At 46.2% G+C, this 21,276-nt stretch overlaps 1 protein-coding gene across 1 annotated transcript in view; it reads right to left on the bottom strand.

Moving 5' to 3' along the window:
- LOC8029423 overlaps positions 1–21,276 on the bottom strand; it is a 56,498-nt gene that overhangs the window by 24,687 nt on the left and 10,535 nt on the right. The window lies entirely within an intron of this gene.

Here is a 21,276-nt window from a genome sequence, read left to right on the forward strand (position 1 = left end):
ACGTTGGAGGGAAGCAGAGGAAACCACCTCCTCTCTTCAGCATTTTGTCTGCGTCCTCCTCCCCAGCCAGGAAACTTTTCTTAACCTGTCACTGACTATAAAAACAAAGCTTCTAAGGCAAATATCCTAAAGTACAACGCCTAAAACCAAAGCTCCTAAAACACGTCGACTGTATCTCAGCTGCAGGTTGAGAAAAGTAGCGCAGATCGAAGCAATAAAAAAGGTTATAGTCTTGCACCTACGTCACATGATGACGTCTAACACCGGTGTCCACAATGCTGGTGGTTGACTCGACGGCCCTTCGCAGCGAGAGCAATGGTAATCTGCGTCGCGCTTGGCTGTAGCCATTACTATAGTCAGTTACAGGTTAAGAAGGTAGCGGCAAATGCTCCTCAAAGGGAATCGGATATCCCTCCGCCACCTCCGCATCCAATAGTGTCCCACCGTTTCCGTGACGTCGCGGCCAACGCGCGAGGAGGGTCTTGCCTTTCTGTACATATTTGCTTTATCTTTCGACTTTGACTTAGCATTGTGGAAGCCACGAGAGGGAGATTAGAGTTCTCCCCCCCCGACGGAAACAAGTACGACTTTCGGGGATTAGCTTCCCCCCGATGGATACAAAGGCTGCTTTCAGGGGCTCGGTTCCCTCTCCGATGAATACAAAAGTCGCTTTCTTAAAAAGTGGGATCGGAGACAAGTGGGAATCCATTGAAGCGGAACAAGGAGCGTGTCCAGTGAACTCTTCTTTCGACTGCGGAGAGATTTGAAACGGGCGCATCACACTTGTGGGAGGAGCTTCTCCTACCTTCTTGACTTGTAACCGACAATACGTACCCCGACGATCGTCCGATCGTTTCGTCGGCATGCCCCGCGAGACAGCCGTTAGAGAAACTACGAGCGACGGGAAAGGGAAGCGGCCGCGGATTACCGAGTTTGCGGGACGCATTTCATAGCGGCGAGCAACGGCACTTTCCTACCGTTGTTTACGTTCACGCAGGCCTTTGCGTCGACTTTTGCCCATTCGCGGTCTAGATGCCCTTCGCCTTTCGTTACATCAGGCCGTTTCCAACTTTCCACGCTTCGAGCGCACCTTCGGGGCTCCCGACCGAGTACGGGCGAGTGTGGCGCGCGCCGCGAGCCTGGCCAGACGGCGATCGGTCGGCGGCCAGCCCCCGCCCTTTCAAAAACAGGTCTCAAGACTCTCAACATTCTTTTCTAAATTTTTTTTAGACTTCTTACTGACTTTCCGGAATCCTACTGAATTTCTTTATAAACGCACTTTGTTTTGCTTATTGTCAAAACAACTTTCAAAAGAAAAAAAAAAGTTTTTTTCTAGACTTATTTATAGACGTTTTTCTGCAGATTATTTTCTAAACAAATCAAAAGGAAAACAATCGATTTCTTTGTAGACTTATTTATAACAAGACAATTAAAAAGAAGTTGTAACGACGTTTTTTTTTTTGTAAACTATTTTCTAAAAATGACAAAAAAAACTTATTGCCATTATTTCTTTATACTATTTTATAACGAGATAAAATATTATTAATTTTTTAAATTATTTTTAATGGTCTGCGGTTGTGTGCGGGGTCCGGCATGACGGCGATGGATATCTGGTTCTACAAACCCCTATGTTGTGTTATTTTGTATGTTTTTTCCTTCTTCGGAAGTTCCAGCATCTTTACGGCACGGCGCGTGCCCCTTCCCGGGGTCGAGGGGGCCCAAGTGGAGGCGTGAACGTGAACGTTGTAACCTTACACCTGTTTATATAGAGCTCCGCATATGTTCTTCGTCTACGAAGGTGCTTTGTATTATTTTAGCTGCTCTTGACAGCTTCGTTCGGAATGTGTACTGATTTATGTACGCGCATTATACCGTTGATCGCACGTCCCATCGCGTGTTGTCGACCTTCCGGGGTTGTACCGGGAATCGGCTATCGCGAACACGAGAGGTATATTAGGGACTTGTACGTGCTTTCGTAGGGGTCGATGATTGGAATGTTTACAGAGTCGGCGGCGGAGGGCCGTTTTGTTTTGGATAGCGCCAACTGAACTCGTTTATTATTTTGCTTGTCGGGATTTGTGTAGCCGTACCACGGAGGCGAGAATGCGTGTCAGAGGGAGAAAGTGAAAGAGAGAGAGAGAGAGACGAGGGTAGCTATGTTGGGAGCGGGAGAGTTGAGAAGGAAGAGTCGACTAAGAGATTTCAGAGGAGACGCATCGAGAACGATGCAGGAGTTGAGATGAAAGTCCCATTGAGAGCGATGCGGAAAAATCGAGTAGAAGTGCAGAGGTGTCACTTAGAGAGGTCAACGGCAGAGGCCATCGAGTTTTGAGAACTAGCCAGCTTTAACTGTGTTGTAATTTTTGTGTATAATACCTGCATATTAGACCAAGTTATTCAACCCTGAAAGTCTACGACCCGACATCACTAAACCCAAGAGAAGAGACCCTTGACTGGCAATCGGCGACAACGACGTCAGCACAGACCCGAAGACAACGAGAGACTTCACGTCACGAGACGAGACAATACGAATATAAACATTACACCGTATAAAAACATTTTTTTTTTTACTTTTTATTGAAAATGTGTTGACTTTTTGTTCACTCTGATTACTTCCTTTTGACTTTGACTTCCTGTTGACATGGTAAACGGAAAGTTTGTTGATTTTGCGTTGAAACTTTTCGGATGATTTTCTTCTGCCTGAGTCAAGAGAAAAGCTGTTGACTTTCTATTACTTTACGTTGATCTCTTCCGGTGACTTCCTGTTGAAAGTGTCATCAGAAACACTGCAGACGTTCTGTTTACTTTGCGTTGAAAATATTCAGTTGACTTTCTGTAGCCACTGTCAATAGTTTCTGTTGACTTCTTACTGAACATGGTACATATTCACTAAATGTCAAGTCACTAAGTTTCTCAATAGTCTCTGACAGGTTGAGGACCGTAGGGAGCAGCTTTAGTTCTCCCGCCTCCAGCGCGAGCCTTCCATCCTTGACAACGCTTCGACGTCTCGCGCCCCTCGAGCGCGAGCGCGCAGTCAAAGCACGACGGAAGGCAAGGGGCGCGTGCTGGATGCCAGACGTTCGAAAAACACGTACTGCCGTTCTCACTTAGTAAGAGACTATCGTGACTTTATTGACCCTATTCAACTAGTCAACAAGTAAAGAAAAGTAAAGTAACTACTTTAATGTGGAGCAACCGCCTTGACTCGCTTTGTCCTGAGTGGTGCTATCCAGAGAAGCGATAACATTTGCTCTAGAAGCCGGTTTTGTGGATGTTGTTTTAGCGACTACGCGGAGTTATTTTTATTTGTACAGATGCTTTTTAGTAAGAGATCCCCGAACTTAAAACACTCTCTTCACTTTCACAGCTTTTCGAGAAAGAGATCGGAAACTTGTAACCTTAGTAAGTGCTGAGGTGCTCACCAGCCAAATGATTACCTTCAATATATAAACTATATAAGGCTCTGGAGCAGATAACGGGACTGGTTGAGTGCTTCATGGTGTCTGTGTTTGTTTCTAATGTGTATTTGTGAGATGTGTATGTACCAGGGACACTATCTCCTAAAAAATTCAAAATATATATTAAAAATGTATTGTTCTTTAACGTTAATCTGCGGTTCCGTCAAAAGGAATTGAACAAAATTTATGTAAGAAGGAACTCTAAAAAAAAAATGTAAGTGGCCAATTTTAACTAGGAGTTAAGTAAGTTGTCAGAATAAAGTCTAAAAACATAAAAAAAAGTTTAAAAAGAATTTCAATACGATTCTAGAAAATTTTCAACAGAAATTCAGAAGACTTTAAGTACAGATTTTTGTAAGGGCGTCTGCAAGCTCGCCGAGACGCCGCCGCCGGGGAATCGGTTTGTGCCGTCCGCGAGACGGTAACTTTTGCAAGGAGCGAAAGTATGCAGGCCAGCCGGTTAGGAAACATCATGATATAAACCCCGAGACAATGAGAGTTGTCTTGTCCGTTATTTGATTTCTCCTTGTCTCAGGGTTTTGATTATGACGGTAACCTTGCGTTGTTCACCTGTCTTTCGCAAAATCATAACAATTTTTCTACAAGAGACACCTAGAGCCGCTCGTCAAATTTTGAAACCCGCAACAAAGCTTTCTCTTTTTTTTTTTTTTGACACGACAGCTTTTTGTGTTATAACTTTGTCGGCGGCACATCGAAACTTTCTGTTCGTAGCGCAATCGGACCAATCCCGCAAAATTCCGCACGTACTGGCTAAATGCCATCATGGTAAGCTCGGCACGTTTTTCAAAGTTCACATGCAACACAACTAGGTACCTTTGTTTAAAATAGGGTGCATGTCAGCGCATGTTCGGGCAGTTAGCGGCATCTTATGCTTTGTATATATAACTGCATCCGCGCTTATATATACAAGGCGTGGTGTATATACAAGGCGCGGTGTGGTGTATGGCAAGGCGCGGTGTGAAGTCCACCACTGCAGCATGGTGCAGGACCCCGTCCTTCCTTAGCGTGACGTCACGTGCAAGGCATGTATAGGAGCAAACGCAATCACTGTACGTTTGCGTTAGCGTGCGTGCTCCACCTGCGCATGCGCCATACGCGGGTAATGCAGCGAGCTGTATACATGCGTATACGCTCGCTATCGATTTTTGCGTGCCCCTTCTATTGCTCTCGTCGCGCGCGGGACACTTCCTAGATTGAAAAAATACGAACCGTAAGCTTCGAACTGCTGGCTGTGTAGTTATAAAAAGAAATAATAAAACAAAAAAGACAAATTACGTTCACAGCCGGAACCCGCGGAAAGAGATTCACGACGTTTGGTTAGCGATGGGCAACGTTACTAGAAGCCCTCAGTTGGGAAACTGCCATAGAGACTGCTCTGAAAAAGTGGCCCCAATCTGTCCATCAGAACCGAGCTAATGGCGAACACAACGCCGTCATTTCTCCCGCAGCGGCCACTCGAGGAATTGCATGTTACTTCTATTCTGGCTTTAATCGGCCATTTTGGTGCCGATACAGATACAGCGGAAGGGGTTTCTAGGGGCGCCACCCCCGACTCCCCAGCGGACGCGCCGCGAATTTCTACCGAAGTTAAAATGCACCTAGGTCGGGACGCGCTACCTGAAAGCACCGCTGAGGCATGGTTGTATAAAAACAATATTAATTGTTCCGCAAAACCTTGCAAACTAAAGATGATAAAAACATCACGCGCCTTTCATTTTGTACTAAACTCCAATAAATTTCATACAAAAAAAAAAACCTTTTCCGTTTGTTTTTACGCAAAAACATGCTTTCTAAAAGCTCAAGGTGACCACAGTACAGACAAATGATAAAGAGTGACGCTGTTGTCGTATTTAGCTCGGTCTCGGTGGACGCCAGCGGCCCAGGTTTCCACGGTGAGTTTCCCTGCAGCTGAGTGTTCTAGTATAACGTTGGCGATGGGATTTGCCGCATCGGATTATTGGATTGGCTGAATAGCGGCCTTGGATTGCTTGCAGCAGCTTGCCTACGCACATATAAAGATGGTACTGTAACCGCTTGCATATGCGTTTGTGTTCCGCTGTGCTGAAACTGCTGGATTGGTGCGCCGCCGTTCCGCAAAGAGCCTGCGTGCGTCGAATACGTAGTGCATACGTGAGGGTATTTACGCTATTCTAGGACTCTAGAATTCTAGAACCAGAACGCGTCGCACGTGCTGGCGTCAGCAATAGTCACTTTTCGAAAGCAAATGCCTGAAACACATTTCATATTGCACGCGCGTTCGTCAACGCTTTATTTTGGTTATTTACTTCGAATCTTTTATACGGGGAAGGCGTGCGCGTGTGGCTTGTGGAATACCAATCCCTGCATTCTCCTTGATGCTTGAATAATTTGGCGACAGGTCTATAGATCGCCCGAGCTTTCTTGCATCGTCTATAACGCTCAGGAAATCGATTTTTTGAGACGTGGACAAAACGGCGGAGCCCACAAGAAAGTACGAGAATGGCATGTTGAATGTCGATATTCTATGCTACTGCATACTTATTTAGTGACTCGATGCACGCCATATTAACGAATGAAAGTTAGGTCACTCACTTATACGTCCCGAAGAATTCGAAACGCAGATAAGGCAGTACACTATATTATTAAAGACTAACAGAACATGCTACTACAAATTGCTAAACTGATACAAATGGAGAAGCTATACTTAAATCCAAAGATTATTTAACTCAAATGAAACGCTACACACGCACACGCACAAAAAAAAAAACACACACGGAAACTACAAGAAATGAGAAGAGAACCGACTAGGGTAAGAAACAATTCGATTATCCAGTTGCTTCTCTGTTAAATAAGATTGAAGACGATAAAGCAATATCGTTGTTGAAAAAAAAAAGATATTGGAATGAGCAGTGAAAAATTATAGCATCCTCATTTGTCGTGTTTAATATTGTTTTAAACATATCTAACGCCATACAAGATACTTAATTACCTGATTGAATTTCGCACTTTCCTTTTGAGAATATTCTGTTCCAACGCTGAACTGTAAGGGGATTACGTAGGGAAGTCGTCAAGCTGCGACATCAAGTTTAGGGGTCAAAAGCGCTAAAAACGACGGACGAGTAGGAGAGACACATACCGCAGAGCGCTACTTGCAACTGGTTTAACGTTGGAAAAACACACGTACCGCGAAACCAACAAGACACGCATCCGATTCAGTTTCAACCGCCGCTCATCACATTTCGTACTCTTACACCGTGCATGATCGTAAAACGATAACTCCGATTCAAAGGTTATCGATGGGGCACTTAGACATACACCTTTGTCACACTCGGAAATTAAAAATCGCTTCCGTTATCTCCCTTGGTTTTCTATTTTTGTTTCTATAATAAATCAAATTCTAATAAATAGACGCAACTGCTAATTACTTTTCGGTTGTGTCGCTCCAAAAAGTTATAACCGTCGTATTTTGTGTTCGGCGTCGATAATCTCCCGTCGTTCTAAATCTTAATGCTCCAACCTTGAAACCTACATCTCTACATTCCTGCTTCTCAGTCCTCTTAAGAAAGATACGTAAAGTATAAAATTGAGGATAGAGCGGAACGTAATGTGGAGTATATCATTTTAAGGTAAGAGGGTCGAGTTCGGTAGGCGTTTTTTTCCCGCGAGTATACATGGCACGCAACCAAGAAGCGACGAGGATGGAGTAGGCCGGAGGAAGCGCTAGCCCGCCCGGAAAGCGAGCTCCTATACAGTTCGGCTAGAGCCACGAAATGAGCTGCGCTTAGAGTATCGGCACTCCGATCACCGACATTGTTGTCAGCGCCGCCATTTTGGTGCTTGTGCAGAGCAGACGCAACTGCCGATCGTCATGATTCAAAAGTGCGACTTCCTCAGCACTATAGATTCGGTGTTAGAAAGCTCAGGTAATATTGCTTTGCTCTGTCGCGAACCGTTTAACCGTTTGTGGAGGACGGAAAAGCGTTCCCTGTGATTTCAGATCAAGCTTCAGATAGCAGGCAACCATGATTTTAAGTTGCCAAATGGCCAAGTGTAGTTACTTCGAACATGGCCTCCGAGATCCCGAAGCGCGCGAAAGCCTTCGCGCGCGCGCTTCGGGATCTCGGAGGCCGTGCTCTGAAGCATAGCTTACTTGGTGGCACTAAGTTCAGTGACCCTTCAAAACTTCCGCTTCAAAGTTGCGCTCCACTCTCTCTGTCTCTCCCTCTCTTTTTTTATCATGAGACGTTTTAGAACTATACACCAACTCACCAACTCATGTTTACAAACAAACCGGAGCGCCCCTAGCGGACGCCACCGACGCCGCGCATGCGCGATGGGGGTGTGGGCAAGAAGCTCGCCGTCGCCCATAAACAAACCTTTGGAATGCGATGTTGTCGGCGTCGGTGTGAGTCCCCGCAGTGGCGTCACAAGAGGCCGGGGGGGGGGGGGGGGGGGTGGTGGACCGCCCCGCCCGGGTGCAGCGCTCAAGGGGGTGTCGCCGCGGGCCACGAGAGAGAGGGAGAGGGGGGTATAGTGGTGGGCCACGCGAAAGCGGGGGGGGGGGGGGGGGGGGGGGTGTCACGGCGGGCTACCGGCCCGGGTGCCGTTGACCCTCGTGACGCCACAGTCCCCGCGCTCATTTTCGCTTTGGAATTGTTGATTCTACGTCTTCCTGGCAATGCCTGATTACTTGAGAGGCCTCAGCAAAATTAACGAGGCTCGTTACACCGCGAAACTCGGCGTGAATAATGTAACATGCGGCGGTTCATTCCGGGTGGACGCCGCAGAATGGACGCTAAAGCCTGATTCACATGATGAGGTTCTGCTCGTTATTTTCAGTCATGAAGTCACTCGGGCTACAAAAGCCTGAACCGTAGCTGAGATGTCGACGACGATACTGAAAATCGCAAGCAGAATCGGACCGAGTGAATCAGGCATAACAAGTCGGTGATGGCCACTGGTAACAATTATCAACATCTCCTTATATCTACTGTTTACACCGAGACTACTTACCCGAAGCAACCTTCAAACTTAAACGTCTTTTGAGGTCTGCACTTCTTATCGCAATCACCGAGTCAACGATTGGTCTACGGGCCGCTGTCGTTTGAACGAGCAGACGACAAGCAGAAACGGTTGAGAGAGCAGACGACAGCTCGAACAATGAGGCTGCCGTTTGAACGTGATGACGCACTGAACGTAGTCCCTAGGTGGTCCGTGCAACTTGACGGCTTTCCCGCGTTCATGTTGGAACAAGACAAATAAGTCTGACGACCACAGGCATCCGTGAATTCAATCCAAAGTGCTTCCCGCCCAAGCAATCGTGGTCCGACAGCGTCTGTTTTTCCTTCTCCACAGCCCCTGTTCACGTTCTCGCGGACGAACCAAGCAGGCAGAAAACGCATCAAAAATGGCATTCAAACCTTTCCCGACTCTTCTGGTAAAGCACCAGTCAAGGCGTTTTGACGAGAAGGCAGGTTTTTGTCCGGTTTCCTCCGAAGTGACACAGAAATACACGTGCCCCGGCCCCCAGGCGGCTTCCGCCCGCAGCCCCAGGCCGGAAGTGCGCCCGACGCGCCACCACCGCGCCGTGACGTAACAGAGACAGGGGCGGATCCAAGGGGGGGGGGGGGGGGGGGCGACGGGGCGGCCGCCCCCCCAACTCCAAACAAGGTCGACCCCCCCCCCCCCCTCCTCCTTTTTCGGAGGACAATTTAACATGAATGGACCCCCCGGTGACATGAAAGAATGGGAGAGTAGTATCGATCCTTACAAATTTTCCCGCCCCCCCCCCCCCAAAAAAAAAAAACGGAGTTCTGGATCCGCCCCCGGACAGAGATGAGTTCGTGCAGTGGCGTACACTTCCCATTCTCCCGGGGGGGGGGGGGGGGGGGGGGGCAGGCTGAGAGGTTCTTGGGGTGGGGGGGGGGGGGGGGGGTATTGCGGGTTACCTTTTCGCCAGAACCGGAGATTGAAGCTAACGAAAGCACGCTGGGATTCCATTTCCCATGTATTTTGTCAATAAAAGCAACGTGGGCGTTATCTTGGTTACATGCCACTACTAGAAGCTCATTATACATGGCACATAAACAGCGTCTCGGTAAGCATCATGGCCTGGGCCCGGGGGGGGGGGGGGGGGGGGGGCACGAGCCCTGTTGCCCCCCGAAGTCTATGCCTATGAGTTCGTGTATACACCATTCTAATATTTACAAGTCCTCAGCCCAGCACGCTCAGGTTCGTCGCTTCGGAAAGCGAGCAAATCACGCGCCATACACACCAACACTGAAAATGAAACCAGCCAGGAGCAAAGAGTCAAAGTACAGGCTAGCTGGTGGAAGTCAACCATTTCGTCGTTTACCCTGAGACTGGGGGGTTTTTTTGAAGAGCAGAGGCCTGTCTGTTTTTTCTGATACTTCTGCTCTTCAAAAAAAAAACCCCAGTCTCAGGGTAAACGACGAAATGGTTGACAGCCAGGAGCCCCTTTTTGGAAAGGTCTATAGACCCCTGCGAAAATTACGTCCTCTTAAGGTCTATCTGAATATACTGCACAGTGGCGTGCGCAAAAGACAGCGTAAAGAGGTCACGTCTATCAATTGTATAGAGTCTCTTGGGAGTGAGATATAAGATACAGAGTTGCCAGCTTGTTGGCGTCTTTTGCACACGCCACTGTGCAGTATATTCAGATCGACCACAAGGGGGCGTAATTTTTGAAGGGGTCTATACCCTGTTTCTTACTCAGTGTACAACGCTGTCGAAACTGCTGGCGCGAGAATGAGATTTGATCACCGAGGATTTGATCTCTCAGGTCAAAATCGCTTAAATCCTCAAGCGTAGTCTCTGGAAAGCTCGTTTTTTTTCATCTCATTCCACCGCTCCACCCTGCGGCTGCTCGGGGTGGAATGGTAAAATAAATCCTTCAGCTGCCCCCCCCCCCCCCCCTTCCCCTCACCCTTCCCAGTCCCCTCCTGTGATCATAGTTTATTTATAAAAACATATACCCCGTTTTCGCCTAAGAAGTTCAAAAGGAGCAAGCGCTTTTGCCGTGACCCTTTCTTTCTTTTTTTTTTTTTTGGGGGGGGGGGGGGGGGGGAGGGGAGTAGGGTCGCCTAATGAGCGGCGCGTGTCGCGTTGAGAGAGTTCGTCAATAGTCCAGCGAATTCAGCTGATCAGACAAAACATCCAATTCACCTTTTGAAAACCGTCTTTACAAAATTATCCCGTTATCTAAACAAACTATGGTTAAAAAAAAAAAAAAAAGTATGTTTATTCTCCTATTCTACTCATGAAACTCGGAACGCCAACGGAGTTTTCAACAGGTGTAGGGCAACTGTTCTGCGAGCGAATCGAGAAATTAATTTCCTCGTTTACAATTCATTGTCGCCTCTCCTATTCCGTCGCAGGTGTCGCAAAATTCATAAATTTAATTAAAAAAAAAAAGCAAAAAAAAACGACACTTTTTTTATGATTGCCGAGAATTTGCGTCGACGAGTAGTTTGCGCAACGCGAATGGAAATCAGGAAGAATTTACGTGACTTGGGCTCGAGCCAATAGGAGCAAAGTCGCCTCTCATCGCTGTCTTTATCCGATAATGACGGCTGACCGAACGAAATTTTTTTAATGTTCTTCTGTTTTCTTCTTTTTTTATTTATACCGTTGGCCTCTTCCGAAACCGTAGCAAAAGGATAAGAAAAAAGATAATACAATTTTTTTTTTTTATGTAGTAGTTGTAATTGGGTGTTGTGTGTATATTTAGACAGTCGGAGGTTAGGCGACCTCAATGGGCGTCATGGTGCCTAGCTGTAGATGAGAAATTTTGCCAGATGCAGTACCACGGCTAGCCTGGGGTCTTTAACCTGCACCGCGAAGTATAGTGGCACACGATCGCACAGCGGTACGATATGCTTATCCATAGATCGAAACGGGAAGGGGTTAGGGACATAACACGGGATCCTTGGGTTCTGCAGCCTGAGCTTTCGCTCCATGTAAAACATACTCGGCCACCGATGCCCCCTTTATGGCGCAGGGGGCACGGGTACTAAAGTTGTGCCAATAAACTACATAAAATGTTCTTGGAAAGACAAAGAAAAAAAAAAATCGGAATGTCAGTGCAAAAAGGCGTGAAAATGTTTCTCGAATCCCGATTCCCTTCTCCGGCGTTCTTGTCACCGAATGCCGCAACATTATTGGCTGCATAGCGATGATAAGACGATAGGATTGAGTCGTAGGAGACTTTCCAGATTTAGATCCCAGTTACTGACGAAGCACGTATATGATTACGTATGGTTGGTTTACTTTCATCTCCGAGCATTCTTAATAACGTAGTTTTTTTATAAGGATAACGTATGACTCTATACGTCATGACGTTTTCTGACTCTAATCACCGACAGTTAATCACTAACGATTCGGAGCCGGGGGAGCTTTTCCGATGTTTAATTTTCCCCGCAGATTAGTAGGCGCTCTTCTCTGTCTAATTTGGGTACCTAGCAGGAAACAACAACAGCATTGGCGTTTCGAAGAAAGCGAGACACGGCCGTGGGATTCTCCAACCTCCGATCGTGTTTGTACTGGTAAAAGAAGAAAGCAAGGGCAATGGGAGCTGTTCCCGAAGAAATAAGCAGCCGATCGAGGGCAGTTTGGTGCGGACTCTGTTCTGCGTGAATAGAAAGCAAAGCCGTAGATAAAGATTCCCTTCCGTGAAGCTCGGGTTTTCCTTACCTGAGGACAACTACAATGCAAAACTTTTTTTTTTTTTTTTGATAAAATTGGTTTATGAGTTACTTCGGGGTTTACGGGTACTTCTAACATATAGCACTATAACGTCATTTCATAAGGTAGCGTTCGATTAGAATCATAACGAAGCCACTCAAAAAGTGCTCAATCGTACTGAACTGCACGTCACCAAAACTATTCCTTGAAAAGTAGCCTCTTATGTCTTTTGTGTTCCCGATCGCTTGACTAAGTCAAATAAATTTTTGACTTTTTTTCGTCTCATTCTTTATGTAGATTGTGTTTCCAGACGGATTTACAGTGGTACAGCCAAGGGAGAAGTTCGCACAGAGATCTGTGTACTAAGAATTTCCCTTCCCTAATTTGTGCAGTAGGAACAATCCAGCCAAACTAAAGTTTCAATCGGAACCGAAAATTTGAAACCAAGCAAAAAATACATTTAATTAAACTTGAGGAAGAAAACGAGAAGGGACGGACAAACAAACCTATTCTTACCAACCCGCTCGTTCTGTCCGTCCAAAAAATACACTTTACGTTGTTTCTGTTTGTTTGTTTTTTTCGTATATTTTGACGGCAGTTTTGGGAATATTTTCCTAACCCCAGAGATGCGTCGTTTCTAGATAATAGCACGTTGGTTTTATAAACGAACACCCATACCACCGAACGAAAAAAAAAAGTCTAATTTCTGCGAACAAAGAAATAAAAACAATCGAATAGATTAAAACAAACAACGAAAAAAAAATGAATGCAGGTCAAACGTGCACGCCGAGGCACGGCGGTAGACCGCTGCCGAATCACATCCAACACAAAACATTTCACACAAACCGGTTAGAGAAAAAAAAGAAAAACTTTCTGAAGACGTCGAGCGACTAGTTTATTGCGACCCCCTGCAGGGATCGCTCCCACGCCGCAATTCCGCTTAGCGTGGACATCGGACCAGCTGCCAACGCTTACTGGAACATCGCTTATGCGAGCACAGTCGAGGGCGCCGGCACGGTTCGTTTCGACTTGCTCGGATGGCCCTCGAGACCGGAACGGCAGACAAGGTCACCGCAAGGTCAAGCTCATGACAGGAAAGTTCGCCGACCCCGTCCTTCCTGTTCGATGCCGGAGCCCGTCTGCCGAGTGTACAAAGCCGTTCGTCGAAAGACCCTTCGTAGCGGCTAAATTAGCAGCGGGGTGGATAATTCGTCGCATCGGGCATTTTGCCGCGGGGAACTTTGTCCCTGTGACATTTCGTCGAATACTGAAAAAAAAAAAAAAAAAAAGTTGTCGTTTCCGGCAATTTTCGTAAGTCAAGCTCATGACAACAACCGGCGTGCGAACATTGTAGCAAATGCAAACTATCAAAGAAAAAAAAAATTATATATATATATATATATTCAGTTCGGCAAATACGGTTATCTATTATCAACATCCAGTAAATGAAATAATAAAGCAACGCTTTCGTGAAAATATTGGAAGGGTGCAGGCGAGCTGGTGAGTATTACCCAGTTTAATTAAGGTATAAATGCAAACATCAAAATATAGAGAAAACTGAAAATGGACAGCTGAGTTTGAGACGTCGTCCTGTCCATTTTCTGTCTCGTCTACGTTCTGATGCGTCCTTTCTCCCCCAGTCTCGGGTTAATGCAACGTGATTAACGCTTTCGTAAACGCGACGTTCAGCAACCGGCTCCGTTTCGCGGACTAAAGCGCGCTTCCTTTGTCCGTAATTGTGTCCTGGCCTCGAGGACTTTCGCCTCCCCTTCCTGGTTCCACCCGTGCCAATTAGTCATCGCGCGTCACTGCAGCGTCACGTTAATTAGTCACCGCGCGTCACCTCTTCTCTCCGCCGCCCTGGGGCCATTGTTTGCCGACACTCTAACGCCACTATCGGGTCACGTGACAAGACGTGGCGGGCAGAAGTTACGGCACACGAGTCGCAAAGGAACCGTGCATGGTTCCTGGCACATTCTGGAGTTTCTCCATTCAAGAACGCGCTCACTCTAGAGACGCGGGAAAGCAGCACTGGGGCAGTGGCGTAGCAAGTACTTATTTGCAAATTAGTAGCAAGTACTTATTTGCTACGCCGCGGTAGTGAGGTAAGCGGAACCGGGTAACGGTGAGCTCGATGTCCCTGTCATTTAGGGAATCGTAAACCTGCTTGCGGAAATCGGCGGGGTCAAATGGGTCTTGCGGTTCCTAGCGTCGCACACGACAAAAAAATATCCGCTACACGCCGCGCGGATCGGTGGCGAAGCGTACTCCATGGAGAGCTTAGGGCGCAAATATTCGTGTGTCCGTCAAAAGTCGATGGGGGAACCGTGTTCTTATCAACAGCCCCATGATTATAAGCAGCCTCTCGAAAAAGGAGGCGACCCGGTGAGTGACGTAAGCGCTGAAGTTCGCGGATAAATGTTGTTGCGCAACGCAGATAAGTTTTAATTTAACCGCAGCATGCATGAGAAAGGCAGCCCCTCTGGAAATGTGAACGTTCCGCGATAATGCGGCGGCCACAGGGTTATCAATGTCCTTGACGTGCCACGTAGCGCCGCGAAGGACAAGTGACGTGGCTGTCTCTGGCGGAAAGAAAATTACGTATATTTTATGTGACCATGAAAATGTCGTCCGAAGGTGCCGTTGCGCTTTTCTGCCGGCGTTAATTGTCGAGAAAAGGAGGCTAGCGACTTCCCTTCGTTATTCACGCTGTCGCTCCTGCCAATAAATTGTCCCCCCCTCCTCCTCACACGCACGCACGCGCGCGCACCAACAAACACACACACACACACGCACACAGACAGACAGACACAACACGCCTCCTAGTCCAGCACCCTCGAGAATTTCACACACAAGGAACACAATCTATTTAGGTTGTGAACCGGGCTTTATTAACACCGCCTAAGATAATCAAGGCCTGCGAACAACCTCCTCTTTCTCCATGAAACATGATTACAGTCGGATGGTGCCAACTAGAGTCACTAGTGAGTCGTCCCTAAGCAATGGACGCTCATCGACTCGTTGATTGGACACGCGGCCCATTCAAACACTGACGCGGCACTCCATGTCTAATACATGTGTCTTCGATGGATCGGACCGTTAAAACTCTAGTACACGGGCTTTGACTATTCGCGACTCCAGGAAAACGGACGCCGCCAAGCGGGAAAACCGGGAACCAGCCGGTCCAGGTCGCTCCGCGCCCCTCCGCGTCTCTGGTGGCTTTCCCGGACTGGTGTTGTTGGCGCGGTGGCGAACAGTGTAATTTGACAGAGATCCGAAAATTTCGTAAGTTTGCCTGAGTGTTTATTAGTGTGGTGAAGCCTCAGTACATTGTTTCCTTCTATCACGTGTTTGAAAGCCCGTTTACCCCACAACACACAGTCGCGTGCTTTCGATTTCTTGGATGGGGAGGAATCACGGGAAAAAGTTTTGATTTCTTGTCTGTCTCAAATCGCATTCAAAGGACCGACTACTTGGTAACTGATAAGTGGTTTCTTTGTAAGGATGTAGAAAAGTAGACTGAGGACGACAGACGAGGTGTTTTACTGGAGGGAACACCAATGTTGCAGTCAAGTGAGGGGAAGGTTCGATAGCTGCTTTTCTTGAGTTTGGTTATGTTCGATTAGCTTCAAGTTTCAGTCACCTACGCCAATCGGTGCGTCGGCTATTCATCTTGACTGCTTTTCGCCGAAAAGGCTCATCTGGATCACACTGAAGGAGGTGGGCTGATTTCGCCATTACTTTATTCAGGAAAACCTGCTCGCTGCATATGATTAATGAGGGAAATTATCTGCTTTCAAAAGGTGGGGGACGCGTCTCGCAAAGTTAGAAGCTTTCACGGCATTATGATCTCTCGCGCCTCCAATATTTATATTATACCCCCGTCGAAGCCAGCAGCAATATACGTCTATATTGCTCAAGTTGACAGGCCACAAAAAAATACTCATTTTCTCCGTTCAGGATACGAACTTAAGTTCAATGCAGAGAGGTTCTGCGTGAATCTACCATGAAAACTCTCTTCAGTTTGTCCGCATTCGTCTTCGTGCTACCGTCTAGAACCATTTGGCTAAGTTTAAGGAGTATCTCTTTGTCTGTCAAATATACTTTTAACCAGCAGTTCACTTAATAGCTAGTCAACTAAGCTCATATTTAAACCCGAAGAATATACTGATATTGCTTTAGTGGGACATAGTACTACGTAATATATAATACATAACCCGCTCGTCAAAATGACTTCTTGATTGCTTGCTAAAACTGGAATTGAAATACGAGTATCAGCTGCTTAGTGGGGCGCCAGCAAGTTAACATGCTCCTTGGCTCAAGAAGCTCTTGCTTAATTTTCGTAATTTTCCTGCAGCCTCTGTTGTTGACCAAGCAGACGACTGGGGCTGTTTCTTAAACACGGATACGCACAAAAGCTCAATTTCGCGGACAGATAGGTCGCATGGTCGAGGCATGAGAGTTAGCTGAAAATTACTCTCGGTGGAACAACTCTGTAGTCATCGGCGCTTTCCTTAGCTGATCAAAACTGATTAGAGCCTATTACCGTCTCTCCGGATCCATAGTTTCGGTTTTGAACGAGATCCCCGACACATAAGTTTGACATGAAAAGAACAAAAAAATACCGAGAAAACAAAACTATGCTCTGCAAGTTTATGTGCACTGGCTAGATTTAACCGTCTCAGTTCAAATACTTCTAAAATTGGACATTAAAGAAAAGAAAATCTGTTAAATTGAATGCGCCACCCGTTCAGGCAACCCGGCCGAGCCGACGCGACCTGGACCCAGCCGCCATGTTTGTTTGGTGGTGGCGCCCCCTATAGGTCGCTGGAGTCGCGAATATATTCTGGGGGGTTTTGGCTTTACGCACACAACCGGCCGTTACTAATTATCTTCTCCTTTCGGTTTCTGGGCCCAGGAAACTTTTCAGCCGGGGGTTTCAGCCTGCACCGGAAACAAAAGTAGATAAAGGGCACCCGGCCTCCTCCCATGCAGCGAGCGCGCTACTGCCAACGGCCGCTCGATTCACCGCTATATCGCGCATCTGTGTGTCTCAACCAAACGCGCTGCAACGCGGCGAAGCTATCGCGTCTCACGTTGGCGCTCTGCCGACCCGTCGAGATAAAGTTTTCGCTCGTGGTGGAGATTTCGAAATGATATACGATTCGCGGAATGGAATTTGCGAGAAAGTGAACAACGCGGAACATTTGGACGATTCTTCCGCGTAGAGCTGCGTCGACATACACCGTACTAGAGAGACTGTGTTCACATCCTAACAGAATTATTTCTGCGTACACGCCTGGAGCCGCGGGGTCACACTACATCGGCTCTCGTATATGTATATATATATATCGTAAAATGACGGAATGTCATTTGGCTGCATGCAGAGCGGTAAACAAGATCAATGCCCGGGACATGTGTCGCACCCCCTCGTCGTTTCTCAACATATCAGCGACTTATTCATTCACTAGAAACGTGGGAAAACTACAAACATATCCGGTGATGTGTTCTATACCTGGATATGTTTTATCACCTATACCTTACGTACACCTATACCTTACTTTAGTATGTCGCAATGTACAGGGTGTCACAAAAGAAAATTTACACGGTCTTTTTTACCGCAAAAATAAACTAGGCATCGCCGAACGCTCATTCTCCGCCCAAAGGTAGAGCTATAGGTCACAACCAGATGCCAAAGTTTCAGCCCGATCCGATGACCTACTCAAAAGTTATAAGTGATTTTCTGAAAAGTTCAATGGGAAAATGGCCGCCGACAGAGTTTTCAAACACATGGGGCTCTATGGCACCAGAAACCGAAAACGGGATAAAACGGGCTCCGTTTTCCCATTGAAATTTTCAGAAAATCACTTATAACTTTTTATTAAGTTATCGGATCAGGCTGAAACTTTGGCATCTGGTTGTGACCTCTAGCTCTACCTTTGGGCGAAGAATGAGCGTTCGGCGATGCCTAGTTTATTTTTGCGGTAAAAAAGACCGTGTAAATTTTCTTTTGTGACACCCTGCACTTCGTTTGTTGTTTGGTTCTGTACGTCAAGCACGTCTATCCCTACAGATATTAAGAAAAAAAAATTAATTGCATCGATATCATAGGCAATATAAAGCAGGATTTTATTTGATTTGATTGTATTAAAATCATGTTAGCACAAAGGGTTAAAGCGATGTAGATCCATAGCTATAAAAACCAAGCGCCACCTCCTAAAGACGTTGAGCTTGTTTTAAAAATTAGCAATGTTATTAACGACTATATTGTATATACTGTAAACGACTTAATTTTTCGAGGACCTAATTTTCGCGAATTTCGCGAATCGCGTACAATTCGTGAAAAAAAGGTCCCGCGAACAATTCCTGTAAAATGTGAAAACAATGGAATGTATAGGGAGTATTCACTGGACGCCATATTTGTGGGTGCTATTTATAGCGCGTGCTCAGAACGAGCTCACATCAATAGGCTGCTAAGACCGGCACTTTTGATGGTGCGGAATGCACGTTGGAAAAGAACTGGGGAAGCTCGCCATCAGCACGCGCTCAGCATTCGCGCACACAGCTATGGCCACCAGTGAACACTTCCTATATTAAGGTCCCACCTTGTCGCGAAAATTAGAACCAGCGAATTATTCCAAAACTTCGCTTTTAGTTAAATCGCGAAATATTGAATCCGCGAAAAATAAGTCGTTTACAGTATATATTAAAAAAAAAAAAAGGGGGGGGGGGGAGTCGTCAGTCAGCGATGCGTGTAGGCTCAGAGAAAACGATACTTTTTCTCTCCATGACGTATGCACAGATAGAGATTCTTTAAAAGAACCTAAAATTGTTCGCGTCGCCACAGGCTGGCAACCAACACATCGCAACTGGCAGTACTGATCGAGCAGCAGAATAACACCAAATGTATGCGGTAGAATAATGATTCAAAACACTGTTGGATAATGTGAGACGTGTGTCATGTATAACAATCTATATAATTAGTATAGTTATTACATGGTAGCTGATATTTCCCATGGCTAATCAATATCACCGTCACTGGCGGCGTTCCCAGACAGAGCGCGATACTGTTGACCTATTCCTGATAAGATCGAGAGTGTCTGACAGCGAGCCATATTCAGACACGAGAATCGATAGATAGTGTCGGAAGTTACCCGACGTCCACTTATTTCAAGCTGTGCCGTGCACGCGGGCTAATAATAGAGAGGGAATACACTGTAATCGCAAAAGCCACGCGTCTGCTGTTGAATTCGAAGTGCATCATGCAAAACCATACTTCATACTTTTCTCATTGGAGTTATTCTCAAAAACAGATGGAATTACATTATAAGCATATTCGCATAATTTATACGCGTATAATCAGGTCATCATTTCACGCGGGAAAATGAAAATGAAAAAAAAAAAAAAAAGAAAGACACGTATAAGCTAAGGATTTGATTGCTCATATACAGGAAACGACTTCACCTTGCGTTATTCACATTTTATTTGTGCCGCTGGTTGTTACACTGTCTTTGTGGTCAAACTGGCCAATTTCCGTACCGATATAATACCCCTGTCAGGACGGGCACCTCAAAGGACCTTCACGCCAAATTACCTTCAGTGTGAACGTCATTCAAGCAGTGCCACACGGCAACTCAAATGGCATTTAGCGTAAAGGTCCTTTCCATGAACCTGAGTTCCCGCAACTCCTTCACGGCTGCTAAAGGCGCGCACTCTCGTCAGCAGCGGTCTACGCTTGAGAAGCGAATCGAGATATAAGATCGTACTGATATCTAAGATCAATGTTGTTGTACGCTTATTATTGAGAAAAGCTTCTTTCACGTATATTCTATACAGACCTCGCTCTACTAATAGTTTTCTGTACTCACGGCCCCAGCTATCCAACAGGCCTCGTCGGCTCGCATCTTCCGCTTCGGAACTTCGGTTTTCCTCCTCTCGATTTTTCTTATGAACCATAGTTATCTAGCTTTTAATTTCTCTACTTCATATTCCATCATCCTTTAATAGTGTATCGCTGACTGTTGGTTGTATACATATATATTTCTGTGTCTCACCCTCGCGTCGTGCGATATGTCGAACGACGGAGGTGCGTCCACGACTAGGAAGTTGTCGCCGCGCTTCCATCGGAGCGTTGAAGCGACCAGTGGGCGCTGATACGACTCTGGGAGGATCGGCTGGAGGACCTCCGATGCGCGCGATGAAACTCAAGCACGACGCCGAACCGAACAGGCCAAAAGCATAGCCGAAGCACGGAAAGGAGCGAGAGCTCCGAGCAACGTTAGGACTAGAACTGAGTGAGCGGGGGACGCCCCAAAAATGCAGCTAATTGCAAAAAAAAAATATTTTTGGGATTAAAATGGACTTTGTTGTAATCACTCGACTGAACTCCTCATTTTGCCTTTTCTAAAATTTTGTTTGCTTGAGAAAAACTTAAAAAAAAATATTATTTATATCGACAAAATATTCTTTTTTTTTTTTTTTTTTTTTGGCGTGAACGTGATTTATGGGTTCGAACGTGTTGCGCGACTTCAATCGCAACACGTTCATTGTCATTTAGACGATGTGTCTAAATGACATTTCCTTACGTTGCCCGACACGGAAGGTCACTTGAAAATTGCATCGGACGCAGTCAGCGCAACAGACACGTTATGACAACTGTCTCGTTCGGTTTCTTTTGTATTTTTTTTTTTTTTTTTTTTGCGAGAGGACAACATGCATAGCATACTTTCTGTGACAGCGCAGTCAAAGGTACGGGCACGCGTGCCCTTTTTCCGAACTCTAGGCAACTGTATACTCGAACTGAGCGCCGATTAAATTGTGCGCCTCTGCGCGCCCTCTCCTATCTCTTCTCGGAGATACCACAGACATTTTCGCCCGATAACGGTACAGATAACTAAAGGTCATAGCTCGCACTTTTTTTTTCTGTTTTATTTCGGGAGTGGGGTATTTATTGTTAAAGTAGAATAGAAAGGCGGGCCAGTTGGTGCATCGCAAAAATACTGAAAGCGCCAGGGAACCACTAGAAAAAAAGCACAACTGTTTGTCTTTCCTTTCGTGTTCTGTTCCCCCCTTGCGCCTTTGTCTTTAAAAGTCAAATATCACATCGAGCTTCTTC

Source organism: Ixodes scapularis, unplaced genomic scaffold (assembly GCF_016920785.2).
Source record: "Ixodes scapularis isolate PalLabHiFi unplaced genomic scaffold, ASM1692078v2 PGA_scaffold7__128_contigs__length_106722199, whole genome shotgun sequence".
NCBI lineage: Eukaryota > Metazoa > Arthropoda > Arachnida > Ixodida > Ixodidae > Ixodes > Ixodes scapularis.